Below are 12943 nucleotides of genomic sequence, written 5' to 3' on the forward strand. Positions count from 1 at the left end.
CTGCTTTTTGTAAAACTTCAGCAGCACGTACCTTACCACATTTGAAGTAATTCAGATAAATGACGAACATTTCTGTCCATCTCTTGCACAATTTTTTTTGAAAGATTTTCTTCAAACCACTGACAAATAAATGTCCTTGCATGGCATAACTTGAACAGACTTCAACATCACTCCTTCCTGATTTTCCCAATTTATTGTTGGCTATGAATAAATATATAAAAATTTCTTTTTCTCAGCTTTCACTCACTGAGCCTTTACAAAATGTTCTGGTTTTGCCTTTTTGGCAAGCTTCCAAATTCTTGATTTTTCTGTCTATGAGATAAGAACTTATATCTGTCCCAAAGGCTCCAGTTCTTCCGGGAGATCCATTCCATGGCCACTGGGTATCTATACCTTGTTTTTCCCCTTGTTTAGGACACAAGATTCTCAAGGACTCCCTCACCCCAAACCAGGAGACTTTCAAGAGAGGTTTCATGCGGTGAAATAAGCAGCTTCATCTACCTCCCACCTCCCATGCTTAAGGTGTGCTACACAGAGCTGCTTTACCTTTTGCAGCTTTCCATATGTGTCTACTTGAGCTCCTACTGAACCTGACTTAGCAACTGAGGACCTGATGGTGTTTGGTTTTGCTAATCATTTCTGCTTAGAAAGGAAAAATAGGTGAAACACAGGTCAGCCTTCTACTAAGCTAATCTGTGCTTCATTTATCTCACATGCACTTCCAGTTACTGCATTCTGCAGAAAACTCATCTCACCCTATTCCTATGGCCTGATTCCCTTAGGAATATTCCCTGTGCCCAGAAGGACTTCCCCGTGGGAAAGCAGCAAGGGCCTGGTGAAGGGATGTCATGAACAAACACGAATTTTCCAGTGAGACGAGGAGGAAAACAATTAATTTTATCTCTTATATTAGTACACACAGTGAATTTGTATGAGGACTTCCTAAGTTCAGAACACATTAGTCCTGCTGTGAATATATTACTATTTGCTGTGCAAATATATGGGACTCCTAAGCACCTACCCAGCTTCTGCTTGACTGGGTCCTTGGCTAGAGCCAACTAAAGCATGAATAGATGTCTGATTCATGGAGGAGGAAGGAAAGGGGAAAGCATTTCCTATTGCAATAGGACTCTTCATATTCCTGAGTTACTGTGATTGCAACTGTTCTACTAACTGTGACTAAAAATCTCAGAGAAAATTGGTGACCTTAATCCATTGACTATACCAATGAGTCCAACAGCCCAAACCAGAGCTTTTGGAAGTCAATAGAAAGCCACATGTTGATTTAAAGGCTGCTGGATGCAGGTCTTACCAGTTTATCAAGTGCATGAGCATGTGCAGTAAAGTGTAAGCAAATATATGCTTACATCTGGAAGTACTTTAAAAAATGTGATTAAAATATAAAAACCATATGAAACACAAGATTTTGCAGGAAGTTCTAACATCACAACATGCTGCTAAAGGGAAAAGTACACTACTGGTCTGGTGCCTGGTTACTGAATGGACGTGAAATGGGAGAGCCCCGAAGGGGAAAAAATCCCCTTTCTTGGAAGCAATTTTCTATTGCATAAGCTGAAGAATTTTTTCCTTCAGAGAATCCCCAAGGTTTATCCACCAAAAAGGGTGTTCAGGAATACATAAAAAGGAACAACAAAAATACCCTCATACGCCAGTTTCACAGTAGCTTTAACGCTCTGTTTTACCAGCTGTAGGAATGAAATATTGCTCTGAGGAAGTCACAGAATCACAGAATGTTTTAGGTTGGAAGAGACCTCCAACATCATCCAGTCCAACCTTTGACCAACACCATAAACTAACTACTAAACCGTACCCTTAAGGACCAGGTCCAAATGCCTTTTAAATACCTCCAGGGATGGTGACTACACCAATGCCCTGGGCAGGACATTCCAATGCCTGACAACTCTCTCAGTGAAAAATCTTTCCTAACATCCAGCCTAAACCTCCCCTGGCACAACTTCCATCCACTTCCTCTGGTCCTATCCCAGTTCCTCAAACACTAAATGCCCAGAAGAGGGTAAAAGACTTGCATCTTGAACACTGAACTTGTATGCACAGCAGATATTGGAGAATGGCCACAGTACAGAGAAGTCTCAGTTAGGTTCTGATGCACAAGACTCTGCACATGTATTGCCAAATGGCAATCTCATTCACCTATGCAACAGACATTTTTGGAAGCACTGTGCCCTCAACGTCCCCCATGAAGACATGTAAGAACTATTTTAAAACATTTATTTATTGTTTGTCTGAATATTAAAGAGAAACAAGTACTTTTAGGAATCTGAGTGCTTGCTTTAGTGTCTACCATCACACTGAGCTATTAGGAAAATTTGTCCTCATTTTCACATGCTTCTATCTTCTGAGATCTAATTAAATACATAGCTAAATCTTACTTCCAAAGACTTAAATCAGATTTTCCATCTTCTAATCATAATTTCCAACTTTTGTTCTCATATTATTGTGCTGTCAGTTTCTCATTAATTTAAAACATCTTTAGCATGATCAGCTGGATTGTTTGGGGACTTTTGCTTTAATTTCCATGTTGACTTTTTTTCTTCATGGTGGTGCCCATAACGTACTCCGTGGTGGGAAATGAGGCTTCTGCAAAACTTGCTCTGAGACAGAACCAAAACTTTCACACAGAGCCATGAACTCTCATGTCTTTACCCCTACTACAAGGAACTCACACCAAAATATAAGTACAGTTCCTTTAAAAATTAAGCCTTTAGACAATCTTCAGGATCATAACTGCATACAAAATCACTTAAAATGAATAAGGAGAGGAGAGAGGACTACTGCACCAAAAGGGACCTAGAATAAACTTCTTACTAGATTAAACACATACAAACCAGCATTATTTCTGAAACGCAATACCTTAATATTTCACCTCTTCTTCTTCTAAACATGTGTATATAATGTTACCACTGTTATTAAGCATTTCAAAGTAAAGTGTACACCAGTTGCTAATAACTTTTTAAATTCAGCTACAAATTCCATCCAAAGCTGTTTGCTGAATGGACTTCTGTCTGCAGCGACCTTAATCGAACAGATTTCCTGTTCCTAGTGGTAACATTCCTATCTTGAAAAATACCCAGGAGAATATTTAGAGGTAGTACCTTTCTAAAATAGTCCATAAAAGACAACTGATACTTACATGTCACAGATTTATATTTTCCTCCAATAAATAAACCAGTGATTTCTGATGATCATCTGGCATTCATTCAGCTTATGAAACAAAAGCACACTAATGAAAAACAGTTGGTGTTTTCCCTTATATTGAATAACTTTAGAAGTAAAATTCTTAAACACGGGTTCAAACATTTTAGAAAACCATATCCATGTAATCAATGAAATCATAAAAGGCAATGGTGACTAATTTCCATTGATGCAGTTTGTTTGTCTGAAAATTAAAAATCTTTTAATAAATATTATTTAAATAAAAAGAATACGCAAGCATTAATATTTTCGGTCTTATCATTCTCATTGCTAGAAAGGCAATCCAAAGTCTAAAGAAAGAGGCAATTTGTCCAAGGGAATTAGGATACGTAGGCTTTTAAATGTAAGCAGAAAATATCAAACTGCTTTAAAATCAAACTTCTATACTCATCCAAATATGCCTATGCCAGCTTTAACAGAGACAAGAAAAGAACCAAGTTCTGCCTAAATTCTCAGATGGGAAAGCAGGTTTCCTCCATATTAACTTTTACTGTATTTAGTAACTTGGTATCTCTATCTTATTATTTATGCAGAACTTAATTGCAGTTGTGCATCTCATGTGAAAGATTGGTACAAATCTCACATGTTCAGTGCAACTTGTGATGAATGAAATTTTTTCCTACAGGAAAAAAATGCTCAGTAAATAGAGAGAAAAAGTAAACAAGATGTTCTTGTTTGCCTATAGAGAGCAATTTACATCCTTTTAAGGTTTTCTGGCATTTGGTTCTTTATTCTTTTGCAATAGCAAACTCAAGGTGTCCTGTAAGCACCAGATTGAATGAAACCTGCTTTGCTACAGATTTATGCTCTTTGCTTTGTAACTTCACATTCTTTCTCTCACTGCAAATGGCCAGATCTCTCCACATTGTTTATTATGCCATCACCTGGCAGGAGAAACTGTGCTGTGACTAGCCTGGGACTGCACACATTTTGTTTGGCCACTGAGCCACTGCCAAACAGAATGTATAACAGCTATGTTCTGCCTGCCTTTTCCTCAAAATTGGCACCAATCTGGGTTTCTTTTCTCCATACAGTCACAGATTTTCATAAAACATTATATTCATTTATAATTTCACCTTTCAAACTTAACTGAGACAAAAAGTTCAAAACATATGATGGAGAGAAAGAAAAAAAAAAAGAGAAAAAACTTAACAGAAGTCTCGCTTTCTCAGAAAGTGGGGGTAATAAAAAATTTTTAAGAATAATATTGCCGATAATGTGACAGTTCACCAGCTCTGTGAAATGCCAGGCCACAGTTTCAGTTGCTTGATTTTTTTAATAGGTTCTAGGATTAGTTATTAAACCTATTTTTAGGAACTGTGATGAGAGACCCTGCTTTCAAACGGCAGGAATCAAGCATTTTACTTTAAGTATGATATGCACCATCCTTAGCACTTTAAAATACAAGATTCTCACCTCCTTACTGCAGACATACCAATGACATCCAACCACATGCAAATAATCACAAAAAGAATACAGAAAATTAGCCCAAAAAAATGCCCTCTAAATAGTTATTATCAAGTTAATGTACTTGGAGCTAAAAGGAAGATGTTAATTTATAAAATAAAGAGAAATAATAAAAATATTTTACTATTAAGAAATCACTTTTTTTGAAGTGATTTACCCAAAGGTAAAAAGAAGTTAGATGACATGTTGAGTTTTCTAAATCCAGATGTGGACTGAAACTTTTAGAACTTCTAAATGCAATACTAAACTCGAAGTAAGATCAGAATGACAGAGATGGACACAATGTCAGTGTCACTGTTTACTTCATTTCCATTTCTTAACTATCATAAAATAGTTACGTTTTCAAATACTAAAACGGAAACCAAGGTGTTCAACCAAGGCGATGCATGAAGCTGGAAGTTTTTTTCAACAGTTCCCAAGTAGACTGGACAAAAAGAAAAAAAAAAAAGGACAAGTTCTCCCATCAGAAAATAAGGTTGACATGCAACTATACCTAGCTATCATATGTTGCTCATTCAGGTAAATGAGTCAACTTTCCATCTAAATTTTTTTATCTTATGGTTTTGGCTACGTCAAAAATACTGCTGTCACGTTTTCCCTTTTGGACTCCATCAACAATGATGGTTCTCTGGAGTCACAATATCAGACCAGGTATAAAATATTTTACTAATTTTGATTTGTTGCTAGAAGACTGAGGCACAAAGAAACTTTATTTACAGTAATAGCATCATTTTATTTAATATTTAATTACTAAATATAACATATATGCAAGTGTAGTGAAATTCCCTTTCCCCTAAAAAGATGTATTTCCCAATAGACTGTCATATATTATTTTTTGTTGGAGGTGAACAGTTTTGATCAAATTTTAAGTAAAAGTGTTGTGGATTCAATACATGGAAGTACACTATTAAAAAATATGTAATATGACCTAAGTCATATTACAGAAAGCTGTAAGAGATGGATGAAGTCAAGATTCTGTGTCATGATCACACTGCTCCCTGATACTTAAATATTAAGTAGAATAATTAAACATTGGTTCAGTGGTTTTCTCTGGAATCATCTGCATTTCTATTTAAAAAACTATTGAAAAGTTTTATTCACTGTTACCTGGCAATAAGTCAAAAAAAAAAGTGGCCATTTCCTCTCATCCATCACAGGTTATGTGGCAGAAGAGGCCAACCTCCATGTTCATACCAGGCTCTTTTAGCATCATGGATCATGCTATGATCCTCATAGCAAATTTAAAAAAAAAAATCAGTGTGCATCATAACACTGCCAAAAGACATGTGAAAAATAGATATGATTTTAACACCTCCATTGTATAGCAGTTCAGATGTTTGGGATTTTCTGCCTCAAACCCTTTATTTCAGTGGAAGGATAGCTGGGCCTACACTGGGTACTTCTGAAAAAAATTTCCCTTGAGAATTTCAGCCAGAGCTTGAAAGAAGTTTTATGGGACCAACCCAGAATGCAGCCTGATTTCCACATGAGAAAAGTGAAGGTATTTTCAACACAGACTCATTCTATCACTTCTGTCACATTTTGCATGTTCTATGAGTAAATATCCTTGATGAATATTTTACTCATTTACTCTTTCTAACTTACTCTCCCCTACAAGGGGAACAGATCTTTATTTAAGGAATTTATTGCACGCAGGCTGAAATAAGAGATCGCAGTGACAACCAGGTCGTAACAATGAGTAACTCATAAAATATAGGCTGAAACCAGTGTTGATATTTTCTGAAAACACTGAACCTCAACCCAGAGGCACAGCAAAGTCAAGTTGCTTTAGGAATCAGGGATTCTACTAGCCTACCCATAATAACCTGGATATGATTAGTTAGCAGTGAAGGAAATAAACATACCTCCCTCCCTGCAGCTTTACACTGTTGCTTGCACAGCCCTGGATCCAGTTAAAATGCCAGTAGAGTATATGGTGAACCAGATCAGCCCAGATTAAAAACAATCTTTTTCAGCATTATTTTTAACCGGGATCAATTCTGATCTATTTCTCTGAGTAGCCTTCCAAGGATATATCCTACTACAGAAGCACAACAGAAGAGGCAGTGAAAGAGCAATGGAGCACCTTCAACTAGCTCTGGCAATGGGCTGTTCTTGGAAGGATGGTACTGCTTAGCTGGTGCTTCTTCTTTGGAGTAATGAAAATTACCAACAGTGATGAGATGCGTACTTCAGGGTAAGGCCTTCTTATATTTTGCTTTATCATTTGAGAATATTAAGCATGCACTGGTCAAAACAGGATGATACAAGGACCTGCACATCTGCCACAGGACATTTATGGGGTTTTCGGTTAAGAGATGTGGAGAGATGGTATTATAACTGGAATATTTTCACTCAAAATGTCTTAAAAGATGGAGAAGAAGGCGCTTTCTGCAGTACTTGAAGCTGTATTTCTCACCTACTTCTATCATATTGCTAAAGAAATTGGGATTACATAACTAACACTAAAATATCATCTTTGGGCTTTGGAATTCAAAATCTCATCTAGTAATTGAATGGAAATTCCTCTAGAAGAGGAATAGATATTTCAGTAACTGGAAGCAGAACTACATTGTACTACCTTGGCCACCTAGTACGGCTGTTATTTCCAGGAGAATACTGAGAAATCTTAAACAGTTATGGGTGTCACATACATACATTTCAAAGCTGTTTTGAAATGCTGGATGAATGATTTTGATTGTAAGGCCTCGACCACTCCTGTGAAAGTCAGTAGAATACCTGATGGAATCCTGGGTAAAGCCCTGGGTGACAAAATAAAATATAGAAGTGCATGGTCTGGTCATAAGAGAGGTAGAGAAACATACATTCCCATTTCACTTGTCTTTCACTCCACTGATACCCTGTTTTCTATTGTCTTATGTTTTATGCTGCAAATGGCTTGCATCTTGCCCCGACCCAAGAATCGTAATTTACTAAAGACCTTCCAAAGTGTTTTACAAGAATTAAAAAAAAAAAAAAAAAGTTACTGGAATCCTGTTGGAGTTGAAAAAAGAAAGTTAGCTTGTGCTCAAAGAACAACCTGTCAGCACAGATGCAACCATCCATCCTCACCTCTACCTTAGCTGCTAGACAGATCAAATTAAATACAAAAGTATGTTAGGTTAAAAAGAGAGGTTTTTTTCCCTCCCACATCTCTGCCTCCTCCCCCACCTCACCCCTGAATTCCGTGACCATAATTTTGGACGGAACAGCCTTTCTTCCTGAGTGAATTTATTACTTCAGGCATGAAACTGATGGCCAGCATTAGAAATGCTTCTCAAAAAATCAGGAGAAAACACTTATATCTTTGGGGCTTTCTTTCACTTTTTTCCTCAGTATTTTGCCTCCTTTACCAAAACCAGATGACTGCACATTACTTGACAATTCCCCAGACACAGGCTCATATCAGAGACTGTCAGACCATTTTAGATTCCTCTTTCATGCCATGTTTCTTCTATTTTTAGATGTCCTCTGTTTGGCTCAGTACAGTCCTGCCTCTCTTTTTCACTGCTCCTATCCTCATATTCAATTACTTGTTTTCTGTATGTCTATTGGTTATTTACCCACAAATCACACAGTCACTTAAATAACTTCACAAGCCAATTTATCTGTTCTTTCACCTTCATCATCACCTTTTTGGACAGTCTCCTGCTGATGGTTTGAATATGTTGCAGGAAATTAAAAATGAAGTGAAAGTCAGCTTGGGTCAATCAAAGATCAGGTGTCTGCTCTCCTTTGTTTTTCATGTACAAGAACATGTGCATCTCCTGGTTTTTACTCCCTCAACTATTTACTGAACTCCAAGACTGCAATGCTGGCAATTCTTTTTGGTTTTCTTTATTTCTTTCTTTTTATGGTTCCTGGTTCTATGGTTCCTGGATCCATAAAGCCTGGAGATCAAAGAAATTTAAGACCCAATTAATTAGAGTCATATATTGTGATCATGAGTTGTAGGTGAGAAGATGAAAGAAATTTTTCTTTGTCCTTTTTTAAATTCTTAAAAAACAACTTTTTTCACAATTGCCAGGATACAACATAGGTGATTTTTTCTTTTTAGTTTGTCTTACCAACGCTGTGATTCAGTGACACCATGAGAGCTACAAGTCTCCTGTTCCTGTCAATTTTCCTTCATCTCTCAGAATAGACACCACCTTGTCATGACAGCTCAAACTAGTTCCTCTCTTTGACAGAAAAATCAACTGTTTGTTGTCAATTTCCATCCTTTCTCATGTGACAGTAAAGATACCCATAGGTACCATAGAGACCTGTTTCTGCAATGTACAGATGTCAATAAAATGAACTTGTGTAGTGAAAAAAAGTTTTTCTTTCATCCCCACAAAGCAACGAAACAAACCTAAAAGTGAACCTCCAAAATCACTTTTATATGTAATTCACAAAACAAATCTAGTTCCTCTTTGACTAAACATTAAGGGTGTCAAATTCTTTTGAAGAAATGAGCATTGTAAAGCAATTGTGGTTTAACCTTTTCAAAATTACCTTTTTCTCTACCTGGTGTCAGAGAAATGTAAAAAGCCAGCATAATTATTTTAGCCTGAACTCATGTTTCTTTGACTATTTCTAAGAGAAAATAATAGTATACTATTGATGTTTAAATTTCCTGCCATTCACATTACATTGTGTCAGTCCTCAAACAGACAATAAGGACACCACATTTAATCATCGTTCACTTCATTACTGTAGGGCTTTCCAGGAATCACAGAAGACAGTGATTGGGAGCAGATATTCTCATTCCAATGATAGATACAGGCATAAAATCCTCAGTAAATTCTTTTCCTACTCATTAAGCCCTTTCTCCTTCAGCAGGCTGGTCATCAGAGCATGAAGAAATGTTTCATAATCCTGAAATCTGGTGTCACAACACCACTGGTGCCTTATTTTGCCAATGGGAACCCTACAGCACGGAAAGGACTGGTCCTCTGCATATGTGCCTACAGAGGAGATGGCCACAATGTAGCACCCACTATCCCCTGATCCTCAAGTGCCTTGCACCTACAAGGTGGTGGCTGGCTCCCCATCAGTCCAGGTCACCAAAGCTTGGAGGAGACCACATCTTCAAAGTTTCTTTGACTCTCATATTTTAAGGGTGTGAAGAGCACTTCAGCAGGTATTTCTCCATGACAGTATAGCCATGAATAAAATCATATTTCTATATTACATAAGAGGGCATATTTATTTCCCTCAAAGTAAACTTCAAAACCCTTAAAAGAAAAGCAGACCCTTAACTGTACTAAGAACATAGCCAATAATGTTCCCATAGCAAGGTAAAGACTTAGTCCAAGTCAAAATAGATAGGAATTAAACTCATAATAAGAAAACAAAAGAAGTATGAAGCCCATTTAGATCAATTGACCTTGCAACATCACCTTCAAATCTCTATTTGTTAGCGTTTATTTGCAACAATCTTCTCTTGATACTCTCTTTTTAAAACCTTTTTCAAAATTAATGGGTAAACTCAAGATCTCAAACTGGCAAATAAGAATGGCCACAACAGGTGAACAACATAAACATCTGCACTTGAATTGACTGTAATGTCAGATCAACTCTGATCTGAAGCACTATCTCATTTCTTAAAACAGACACCCTGCTAATTGTTTCTAAGTTTTATAAACTTAGAAAGACAGATCAAGAAACAAGTAGTAAAATACCCTCTGTGCAGAGCTCATCTGACCAACTTCTTACATTTCATACTGGAATTAGTGATTGAGCATTTTCCTTTTAGCTCCAAATAACCACTACAAGATTCCCAGATTTTTCTCGCACTTTCTGACTTTGGTTATTTGTTTATTTAAAAACAAACAAACAAACCAACCCCACAACTATTTGGTAAATAAAGAAACAAAGATAATTTTGTAAAGAATCACACATCTGCTGGAGGAAAAACAGACTCATTTCTCTACTAAATCACAGACATCTTAAAACATCACAAACAGAGTAACTTTGACATGCCTTGATGATTTATTGCACTAAATTTCATCCACTCAGCAGTTTTTGCAAACATTTTTCTAATGTTTCTGTCAACATGAAATGTTTAATTCTGTAGCGGTGCTAATAAAGCAGCTTTTTCAAACGAAGCCAGTAACTGAATTAATGTTGTAGCTCAGATCATATTTACTACCACTACACCAGTGTATTTCATACAATTTCTTGAAGAACTTATCCAGAAGTATTGTGTTTCCCTCCTTAATCAAGAAACAAAAAGTTACAAAAGCCTTATCTTTTATATAATATTGCTAGTTACCTAAAATTTAGTTACCTCCCTGGTATTTTTTGAAATATGTATCAAAGTACAAATAAATAATTTTTCTCTTAGCAGAGATCAGAATCACTGTATGTTGTTTTAAGAAAAAATTATGTGCATCACAACAAAGGAATGCAAAAAAGCTGCAGGAAAGCTTGAGTAAATAAAATAAATATGGAGAGAATAAAACTGGCTTCCCCCCAAAACCCAAGTTTGTCAAGAGAACAAAGCCCATACAAACAGCATGTAAAACCTGAATTCAAAATGCATTTATAAAAAAAGGGATGAGGACACGTTTTTCTATTTCAGCTTGAAAAATAAAGGGACACAGCAATGAGTCTTGCTGGCAGGCAGATAACTCATAGGCCCTGACCCTTCGACTCACCAGGAATTCAAACACAAAGCTTTTTTTCATAGTGACCGTGCCATACATTCTCAAGATAAGGCAGCAAAATAAGGAGCAATGGAGAGGTGCCACAAAGCTCAAACTGCAGAAAACTGTGCATAGAAATTACGAGCATTTATTCACCTCTACACAGCTGCACACCAAGCGTTAGCTGCAAAGCTATTTTTTTCCAAATCAGCAGCTTTTTCCAAATCAGCATGCTTTCAGAAATGGACCTGTCTCCTGAAGCAAGCAAAAGCAAAAGAGAGAGCAAGCAGCAAGGAAAAGACTACCCCTGTGCATTCCTGTATCATTCAGAACTGAAGTGCACATCCGGAAAAATAATCTGTAACACAATGAGCTCTGCAAAAGGACTGCTGTGGTAGAAGGGAAGGATTTTTAGAAATAACAAAGAAATAGCTACATTTCAAACAACATTTCAAATCTGGACTCACCATGAAAAAGCAACAGTTGCCTGAAGTTAGTGTTATTTTCTGCCCTGTTCCACTGCACTTTTTGCCTAGTTGTCCAACACTTGGTAGCTCAGAGCTGCCACACAGAGGCCCCTTCCGTGATCTGGCTTATTTGCCTGTCAGTTTGAGCCTCAGCTTCTGTATGATGCAGCTGTGCACTTTGCTGAAGGTCTAATATCATTTCCATAAGCTTTCTCCCTGCCTGGAGCAAAGAGTTTTTTCCCCCTGCTCAATAAATACTCGGATCACTTTTCTGGTACTCACAGGGATAAAGCTTTAAGTTGTTAAGGAGTTCTTACTAAGTAGTGGGTGGAGAACATAAGCTCGGTACAAGGAAACTGCGCATAATCAGAAACTGAGAAACTTCCTCCCTTTCCCCCAACCCCTCCTCTCACCAGCAAAGCTGCCAGTGCCTCCTTTACAGAAATTTAGGAATGTAAAGGGAGGACTCAAAGGGGCCCAGTCAGACAAGCCTTTCTCAATCAATTAGCTTGCAGCCATTACTTGTGACCCTAGGTCACACAACATAAGTGTGTGGGGTGTGCCTTTAGGGGTACACCAAAGCTACTTATTATAACTTACATAACCAAAAGTGCTCAAAATCAAATAAACTCTGAAAGCTGGGAAATATTTTCCGTGTGCCACAGTTTTGCAGGAAGAAGAGTTTTGAGTAAAGAAATGTTACTTTGCTTTTCCAGTAATAAATAATTTGATGCAGGAAGCTCGGGTTTTGTACTTAAAAAAGAAATGCAAATGTGAGATACACAAGCAGACTTTGGTATTTGCTTTACAATATGCAAAATCTAAATAGTAGCAGCATGAGGGATATTTGATGCAGCACATGATCATTTTTCCTAAAATAAGACTATTGTCTCTAGCTGCAAAGGAATAGATGCTTATAGGACAGTTTAATTAATTAATGAAGCTCAGCCCATGTTATTTCAGTCTTCTGCAAGAAGTGAGTTCTGAGCATCCAGATTCCATTCCTCATTTTAATGCCACAACATAACAAATCAAACAATTTATGTTTTAAAAAGGTCTGGCATACATAAATACTGTGGTAAGCTATCCTGAACACACAGAGAGAAGAGGGTGTAACTTTCCACAATTCCCACATGACAAGTA

At 37.1% G+C, this 12943-nt stretch overlaps 1 protein-coding gene across 1 annotated transcript in view; it reads right to left on the reverse strand.

Annotated features, from left to right (window-relative positions):
* The window catches only part of LOC139801345 (uncharacterized), a 250803-nt gene extending 238631 nt beyond the window's left edge, over positions 1-12172 (reverse strand). The window contains exon 1 of the transcript XR_011728173.1: positions 11801-12172. The gene's annotated coding sequence lies outside the window, so the exon portion shown is untranslated. The remainder of the gene's footprint in view (positions 1-11800) is intronic.
* Positions 12173-12943: the final 771 nt, after the last annotated feature.

The sequence above is a fragment of the Heliangelus exortis genome, chromosome 1 (genome assembly GCF_036169615.1).
Source record: "Heliangelus exortis chromosome 1, bHelExo1.hap1, whole genome shotgun sequence".
Taxonomy (NCBI): Eukaryota; Metazoa; Chordata; class Aves; order Apodiformes; family Trochilidae; genus Heliangelus; species Heliangelus exortis.